The sequence below is a fragment of the Lipotes vexillifer genome, unplaced genomic scaffold, assembly GCF_000442215.2.
Source record: "Lipotes vexillifer unplaced genomic scaffold, Lipotes_vexillifer_v1.1 scaffold1132, whole genome shotgun sequence".
Classification (NCBI taxonomy): domain Eukaryota; kingdom Metazoa; phylum Chordata; class Mammalia; order Artiodactyla; family Lipotidae; genus Lipotes; species Lipotes vexillifer.
Window position 1 is genome coordinate 222,068 of NW_006793725.1, and position 9,875 is coordinate 231,942.

Here is a 9,875-nt window from a genome sequence, read left to right on the forward strand (position 1 = left end):
AGAGTACAAAGTAAGAAGAGTAGAGGACTAAAGACAAGCCTTGGGAACCAAGAAAATTCAAGGACTTCTTAAGGCAAATAAAGGTGACAGAGAAATGACAGTCAGATAGGTAAGAGGAAAATAAAAACTAAATATGGCACTCATATCCTCATTTCCCAAGAGGTATATATTACTCTGATCTCTTTATAAATCAGGTTCTTTCTGATGTCACGTGAGCCTTGTCTAATGAGGGTCCCAAAAGTACACAGCGTTGTCTGGTCTAGAGAACTCAGCTGATACTGTTTAAAATTCTACTGTGTTCTTCAATTGGCAGAGACAGTTGTGTCATTTCCATCTTTGTAGCAAGCACTAATGATACTTGCACAGATGACAAATGCCTTTTCTGGTGAAAAATTAATGTACCACAATAATTTCCTTACCTGGGGTTAATGAACACATCAGATGCTGAAAATGAGTTGTCTGAAACTAAATTACTATAATCTGTATTTAGAGGATTGCCACTGGGAAGGTGGTGGGGGGAGGTGGGGAGTTATGGGTATATATAAGTGAATATATTTGAAGTTCTCTTTACCTTTGGTCTTAATTCTTACCAGGTATTTAAAACAATTACTTGCTCAATAGTCTCACAAAAAGAAAGAACATTTCATCACATATTCTATAAAGTTGGTTAGAACCCTCAGAAAAATTATTTTTATTCATTTGTTCATTCATTCATTCATTAAAAAAATATATATATATATGAGACACTCATTATGTGACAGGCACTCTGTTATATACTAGAGAAAAACAGAAGAATAAGATATGATGATTCTTGTCCTCAAAGAGCTCGTAACTATGCATAAAATTACAATTAACTATAGTACCATACTTGAGGCAAATGTGTGGGGTGGTGGGCTATGAATATGAAGAGGTAGACTACCTAATCCACCTGGAATCCTTTCTGGAGGCTCTGATGCTTCACACTGAATCCTGAATGACAAATAAATTAGACAAGTAGGGGGAAACTACTGCAGGCAGATAAAAAGAGTTGAGCAAAGGCAGAGAGTTGTGAGTCTGTGAGGTTGTATGGGAAACTGGGTGCTTTTATAATGTATAACAGATTGGTTAATGGGAGACCATTCACATTAAAAAGGATTTATATTTTAAAACACACATAATGAATGTATTTAGTGCTTGTTGATAGTAGACTACAGGGTTAAGAGGAGAAACTGTGGGCCAGGCTGACCTGCATTCTAATTTCAGCTCTACCCCTTGACTACTTTTGAGATTTTGCACAGTTTCTCTAATTCCTATAATCTCTATAATCTTCAATTTTCTTATCTGTAAAACAGATATAAGTATCATTTATAGAGTACTTACTATGTGCTAGGCACTTTAGGGTTATCTAATTCAATCTTCAAAACCTCCATGTAATACTAGTACTTGACCCAAGTGCTAAGGCAGAGATATTACCTAATTGTTCAAAAGCTCAAATAGGTGACAAGCAGTAGAGCCAAGGAGTCCAACTCAGTGCCCTGACACCAGTTCATGTGTTCTTAACCACTACATTGCACCTATTGTACTGGATGGCTGTAAACTCATGCGTGTAAAGTGGTTAGCCAACGTCTGACACCTAGTAAGTACTCTATAAATGATAAGCATAAATGGTACTTATTTCATTGTTAATATTTTAATATGAATGACAAGAATTATTGCTGGTAATTACTATTAGATTGGGGTTTCTATGTAGGTCAAATGAGAGAGTAGACTTAAATCACTTATAAAACTAAACTACTAACAACATAAAGAATTATTTTCCTAACAGTGTCTCTGAGATATCAGGCCATAGCTCAGAGACATTGAAGAAACAGCATTGGTTTTGAAGTCAGAGAATGCTGAGTTTGAAATCTGCCTCCACCATTTAGTAGTATGGGGATTTGTGCACATCAGTTCAAACTTCTGGGCCTCATCTGTACCATGGAAATCATAGTAATAATAATAGCATAAGAATAATAATATACAGTGCTATTTGAAGGAGTCAATGAGATAACATCTAAAAACAACCTATTATAATATCTGGCACAGTGTAGAAGTTCAAGCAATAGTAGTCATTTATTTATTATTATATTTATAATAATCATTATCATTTTCATTATAACTCATACCCCCTGTGAAACAGAAGTAATAACTCTTCAAATACAGACACATGTTTATTTTTCCTAGAAATTCCTGTGGGTAATTACTGATTTTCCATGGCTTGTGCCACTACCCTCTATTTCAATTCCTTGATGCAATTTTTTAAAACAGATTGTCTTTGTTTTCTCTGTTTTCACCAGCACAGAGAGAGGGCAGGAAATAATAAAATTGGCTGCTTAAAATAAGATGCTTTCATGAAAGAGGAAAAAAAAATTGTCCCTCCATTTTGACAGATCAAGTAATAATTTTATCTACCACGGGAGAATCTAAACTGCACCAGTAAAAGAATCTTAGTGGGTGTAGGAGTTATAACCGTCATAAATGACACTTTTTATTTCCTTTGAAAAATCCTCCTGATTTATTACATTGACTTAGAATTTGTCACAGCTTTCTTTTTCTGAGATTCTTCCCCTGTCCCCTCCAATATTCATTCCATCAAGTGAGCGAGGTGGTGGGGTGGTGAGAGCAGACAGATCACAGTGTTAACACTCCAAATGAGTTCTGTTCAGGCTGGGCTCATGTTGAAAAAATAATTTGATTTCTTTCTGTCTGGCCACATCCTATTCACAAGAGGTGAGGGGTGGGAGTGGATAAGTAAAACATGTCTCTTCTGTTTAATAAAAATGGAGACCTATCAGCTCCTATGAAATAATTTACAGATTGTGCACACACCATGGCAAAGCAGAAGCCATATAAAGCCCTGAGCCTGCCAGATAGCTGTTGATTCCTTCATGCCTCAAGGTCTTTGTATGTGTTGCATCTTCTCCTGGAAACTCACCCTCACCCACCACCTGACACACACACACACACAATTTACTACTCATCTTTACATTCTGAACATCATCTTACTCATTAAACTTTTTTCAGTCACTCTCAGTTTAGATTGTTTGTTCTCTAAAAGAGAACATTCGTAGAGAGCTGCATGCCTTATAGTAATTATCACATGGTATTATAAATGTGTACTTGCTTTATAGGGAAATGGAGCAGGATAGTAAAAAGAGCATGGACTTTGGCCTCAGGGAGGTCTGGAGTTGAATCCTAGCTCTGTCACTTACGGGCTAGTAGACCATGAATAAAATACTGAACCTCATTGAACCTTTGTGTATAAAACAAAGATGATAAAAACCCACAATGTTGTTAAAGATAATTGAATGAGACAATAAACAAAAGTACCAAGAGAAAGCATTTTTTAGCAGTTGGAAGTAAAGACACAGATTTTAAGTATTTGCAGTCCCCTCTGTTTCCCATGCATAGACTCTCCAATATAGTCACTCCCTTCTCCATCAGCAGTGGTAATTCAACTCAACTTTCAATGCTCAACTCAAATATCATTGCCTCTAGGAAATTTTCCCTCAGCCTTCCAGAAAAGATGAATTCCTTCCTCCTCTGGGCTCCTTAAAAACAGAAATTATGTGTGTCTTAGTCACAGCTATATCCCTAGGACCAAAGGCAATTGTATTAGATCAATAAATATTAGATTGATGAGAGCATGAGTGAATGATGAGTGAATGAATGGTTATCTTTTCCTCTTCTTATCTCCTACTGTGCCTAGCACAATTTCTACAAAAAGATAATGCTCAAAATATCTATTGAATGAATAGACACCTATATCATTCCTATCTAGGCTCAACCTGACCTCGTTCTTCCTGCTGCTTTTCAAATTTACTAGATAATAGGCTTGCCAAGGTTTTTAGACATGGAAACGTTCTCATGTGGCTACAGCTGAGCCAAAGTTTTTGCGAAAGCAAATGGACTGAGCTATAGCAAAAAGCAGACTGGAGCCAGGAAGCTCTGAGTGAAAACTGACATCCTACTTGGCATGGCATGACAGAGACAAGCTGGGTGAGGCATAAAGACAGACATTTATACCTTTTAGAATGCTGGGCTTTGGCATGCATGATCATTTGTAATTTCTCTACTGGCATAGCGCCCTCTGGGAACCACCCACGTCCAGCACGGGACAGTATGGTTAATGTCTAATAAAAAAAAGTCCAGTGGATGTCACTGGCTGAGAGAACCAAGCTTGGGCAGGAGCAAAACACGTTCTAAAGATCCACTATCACGTGCAAGCCAAAGGCTTAAGGGACTGTATGGATATGACCCTAGCAGTATGTGTTCTTAGGATAGAGGGAAAAAATATAAACTCTTATTAATTAACCTTTTATGCTTTTATTGTGATAAAATACAAATAACATAAAATTTACCATTTTAAGTTGTGCAATTCCATGTCATTTAATATATTCACAATGTTATACAACCATCATTAGTATCTAGCTCTGGAATATTTTCATCACCACAAAAGTAAATCCTTTCTCTGTTAAACAGTGACTCTGCATTCCCCCCTCTCCCATCCCTGGGCAACCATTAATCTGCTTTTTGTCTCTTTGGATTTGCCTATTCTGGACATTTCATATACATGAAATCATACAATATGTGGTCTTTCATTTCAAGCTTCCTTCACTTAGCATAGTGTTTTCAAGGTTCATTCATGTTGTAGCATATACAGTCTGTCATTCCTTTTTATGACTGAATAATATTCCACTGTGTGGATATGCTACATTTTGTTTATCCATTCATCTGCTGATGGACATTCGGATTGTTTCTACCTTTTGGCTATTGTGAAGAGAGCTGCTATGAACTTTTGTGTACAAATTTTTGCTCAAACACCTGTTCAATTATTTTAGGTATATATCTAGGAGTAGAATTATTGCATCATATAGTAATTCTAAGTTTAACTTATTAAGGAACCACCAAAATGTTTTTCATAGTGGCTATACCATTTATATCCCCACCAAAAATGTATGAGTTTAATCTCCAATTATAAAGTATCCATGTATAAAGCATTTTATACACATTTCACATTTTATCCTCCCATTAATTCTATGAGGAAGGTATTAATATTATCTCTTTTTTTCCAGATGAAACTAAGGATTCAGTAACTTTTCAATACCCAGGTCTCCATGACTATAAAGCCTGGACTTTGAATCACAAAGTTAGGCTTCCTTTCTCCAGGAAAATGTACTAAGCCCTGGAACACACTCCTGACTCTGCCTGTCTCCAACTTAACCCAACAACCTGTAGGTCCTTTCAGTCATGCTAAGAGTTTTAAGTATTCTGTGTACTAGGTATTTTCACAGGTACTATTAAATTACCATTCTATATATAGAAAAATTGAGGCTAAGTTGTGATAAGTTATTCACAGTCTCAGAAATTAGCAGCATAGAAGAGTTTACTGAAGCCAATACTATTCTTTGCCCCATAAAGATCTGTGAGGTGGTAACCAAATTTAATGAATATCCCATTATCACCTTTAGATGTCTTCAGAACTCATCAAGAGGCCAGCTTTTAAAAACTATCTGTAGTAGCATAATCTTTTTTACAAAGAAAATCTTATAAAGGGGAATTTCTACTTTTGGCCAAGTGATGTAGTAGGGTATAGATTTAACCTCTTGCCTTAAACAACTATAAAACTGAAAAAAAACATATGAAACAACAGTTTTCAGATATTGGAAACCAGGCAAGAAATGACAGTGGTGTCTGAGAGAGAGTAAACAAACAAGGTGACCCTATGATTACCCAGTTTACCATCTAAAGAGAGTTTCCAGGCCACCGCATAGATAGGTGAAACAAAGTGAGTCCTAGGGATTCCCCTGAGTTGAGACTGAATTTGGGAGATTAGAGAGGCCAAAGTTGCTAGAGTTCACAGGGTCCTTTTGGATATTCTGTTGAGTACAGAGCAGTCCGTGTATCTGGAAACTACCCAAGGGTAAAGAAAGAACCACTGGAAAGGAGCAGCCAGAAAAAGCCTCCAAGTTCACACAAAACTGGGAGTAGTTCACATTACCAAATGTGATGGTTAATTTTATGTATCAGCTTGAAGTATGTTTTTGGATGAGATTAACATTTAAATTTGAATTTGGGGTAAAGCAGATTGCAGATTGCTCTCCATAATGTAGATATGCTTTAGTCAATCAGTTCAAAGTCTGAATAGAATAAAAAGCAGGAAGAAAGCTGAAATTGTTAAACACTACTATAATCCATGAACTTTGCCGAGTGTTTTACTGAGATTATCTAATTTATCCCTAACATCCCAATAATACAGATATTATTATCCTCATTTTATGGAGAAACAAATTGAGATTTGGAAAAGTTATGCATTTACTCAAAGGTTCCAGGTATAGGAGTATTAGAGCTGGGATTTATATCAAGTTCTGTCTGACTCCAAATTTTAGGGTAAGACACCATAAAAGGAAAACAACCCCAGAAATATTTTTAGGGGAAGGGAAAAGACTCCAGGGCCATTTGTCTTTTACAGATGTTCAAGTATGTAGCTTCTTCATGATCACAAGTGACCCTATATATGATATTGGGTCAAAACTCCAAATCTTGTTTTGGTTCAAACTGTTTTGCACTGAAAGCATCCTTTCTGATTTATATTATAAATAGATTTCTCAATCAAAATCATAAAGTAATATCAACAGATACCAGATATTGAATATTTCTATGAATCAGGTACTGTGCTGGTCACTTTAGACATATTATCTCATTTAAAAAATAATTTTGATATGTTTCAGTATTTTCCAGAGTAGCAGTGGGCCTGAGTCAAATGGGTAATTTCCCTGATAAGTCAATACCTGATCACTCAAAAGAAGTTTTAGGTTGCACTCATGTATTTATTCATAGTTTTTTCTTCTAGCAAATATTCAGTAAGGGTTAACTCAGGTGTCACTCCTGGATCTGAAGTGAGGAATCCTACTCTTTAGCTTCTCTGGTAACAGGACCTGATATTTCAAGGTCCTAAGATAAAGAAAGTTGGTTGGCATCAGGGATATTTTGCACTTTCTCCACAATTTTCTACCACTAACTCAGCCCTAACCTGTCATTCACCTGTAACATCTCCATCCATAGCCTCCTGCTTCAGACTTGCTCCTGGATTTGTCCCTCAATGAGCCCTTTCCAAAGCCCCTCGATCAACATGCAGTAAATATTTCCTGAGTGCCCACTATGTCTACACACCAGAGAGGATATAACTACAATGAGAGATGTAAGAATGAATCAAATATAGTCTCTTCCCTCAAGGAATTAAGTCAAGTAAGAATCACCTTTGACCCTTCTTTTTTCCTTTACCTTCATCATTTACTTCTAAACATCATCATAATTCCATCCACTATATGTCCTATATATTGTTCGTACCCAAACACTTAGTTCCATTCTCACTGTCAACTGGCATAGAGCAGGCTATTTTACTAACTTCTTCCCTAGACTTCATCTCTCTGTTTCATTCTTTACACTAGTTAGAATAATCTTTCTATATCTTATACATGACCATTTCATAGTTAAATCTATCCAATAGCTTTCCAAAAACTATAAGAACAAGTCCATAAAGTTCTCCATAGAATTTTAAAGCAAAGGCAATTCTAATTCTGACTACTTCTACTCCTTTATCTTTCACCAGTCTCTCCTCCCCCACAGATACTCTTTTCTTCAGTCTTATCAAATTACTTGCATTTTTTTACATGAATCATGCTCTCTCATGCCTCTGGACCTTTGCATAGGTTATTTCTACCATCTAGAAGGGTACTGTTCATTCAGAAAACAATTTCTGAGCAACTACTCTTGACTAGGGCACCTGAGAATATGATATGATTAGGTATGATACCTGCCCTTAAGAAGCTTGTCAGTGGATACTAGCCCATGGGGGAATGTCCCAAGTGTCCTCTGCCCTGGTTCCTGCATGTGCTTCATTGTGTCCTGCATATTCAGTTATAGAAAGTGTCATTTATCCTTTCCCATGGCATTGCTGCCTGTCAACTTGGATGAATGAATAAAACTTCTCAGCGAATGTGATTTCTGAGAAGTGATGATTTCTTTTTAAAGGCCACCTTTACCCACCTTGAAGGACTGTTTTAAAAGTCATGGTGCCCTTGATGCCTTCCTGTAGGACAAAGAAACCCAGAGCTTATCTACATGTAGATATTCTATTAATATGTAATGACTCTTAGGACAGGAAGGAGATGGAACTGCATTTCCTTTTTGGACATTTCCAACAAAACCAAAGAAGGAAAATGGCCTCATCTTAGTGAAAGAGGCCACTCTTGGGAATGTGTTTAAGGGAAGGTTACAGAAGCAATCTTTGATGGAATATGGACAAAGCACAATTCATCATTTCTTCCCAGGAAAGTGAGAAAGGTAGCTTCAAGGCCAGCTCTGCCCTGTTTCACAAAAGATTCTATTTACATTTCAAGAAAAGACAAGAAAGTATACCCTACAATGAAGCTATTTTACACAAGGCCTTCACTGCATTTTCCAGACAGTGTGTGACCCTTCTTACTTGTAATGACATTGCCTCTCTCCTTGCCTATGCCCTCAGTCAATCTAGGAACAGAAACATCTCCCCCCAGATCCCACTCTATCCCCAAGAAAATCTAATTTTCTAAAACACAAATCTAATTGTGTCATTCCTTGATCCCTTTGGCCATGTTTCCCTATATATAGTAAGAGAAAGTTTAAGCTCCTCAGCACAGCATTTAAGATCCACCTCATCCTAACCCTGTAGGCTCTTAGCCCTACACTATTGGTGCTCCTGTCCCACTATTTCACATGTCTATGCTTTGGTGCTGTTGCTTCTGCCTGGAATACCTTTGTCCCCTTCCTATGCTAGTTTTTCTCTGTTAGCCCTTCCATATCTATTTTCTACTCTTCTCCTTCAGCTTGTATCCTGGGAGGCTAGGAGGCTGACTTCTACAGATCACATCATGTGGGATCCCTGGCCCTCTCTCTTCCTATTGGGTTAGCTCAGTGGGAAGCACTGGCAGGAGACTGGAGGGCAGGAGCAGAGAGAGGTTGAGATATTTATTCTGTCCCTCCCCCTCACATCAGCCACAGAAGAGAGCTGTTAGCTAGTTCTTACAAGATTCTAGTAAGAGCTTCCTCTCCTTAACCCTTCAGTCCTTGGGGTGGGAACAGCTTTTACTATTGCCAGTCCCTAGATGCTCCTCTATCCCCTAATGATTCTATTAAATCTCCATTCATCTTTGTAAATAGTATCTGTTTTTTTTTTTTTGTTTTTTTTTGCGGTACGCGGGCCTCTCACAGTTGTGGCCTCTCCTGTTGCAGAGCACAGGCTCCGGACGCGCAGGCTCAGCGGCCATGGCTCACGGGCCTAGCCGCTCCATGGCATGTGGGATCTTCCCGGACTGGGGCACGAACCCGTGTCCCCTGCATCGGTAGGCGGACTCTCAATCACTGCGCCACCAGGGAAGCCCTGTAAATAGTATCTTTTAAAAACTTATGCTGGCTAATCCTTCCTCATCCTTTAAGATCAGTTCAGTGGGTATGTCCCCAGGAATCCTCAGAGCTAGGTCACAGAGACAGATGTTTCCACAGATCCCTACTTGTATTGCTATCTTATGCTTACCATATTGGATTTTTAACTGTCATGACAAAATATAAATTCCATGAGACCAGGAACCATGCTTGTATTATTCATGATATTTATCCAACAATTAACACGGTGTCTGTGTCTGACACATTGTAAGTGTTCAATAAATGTTTAATGAATGCTTACGTGAAATAAGAAGTAAGTCTAAATTCTGTTTATATCTTTGGCAGTGGACTCAGAAGTCACCTCATAAATACTATTTGAACTGAGCTCATACAACTCAAGATCAAAATCCAACAACCCAATCAAAATTGGGCAG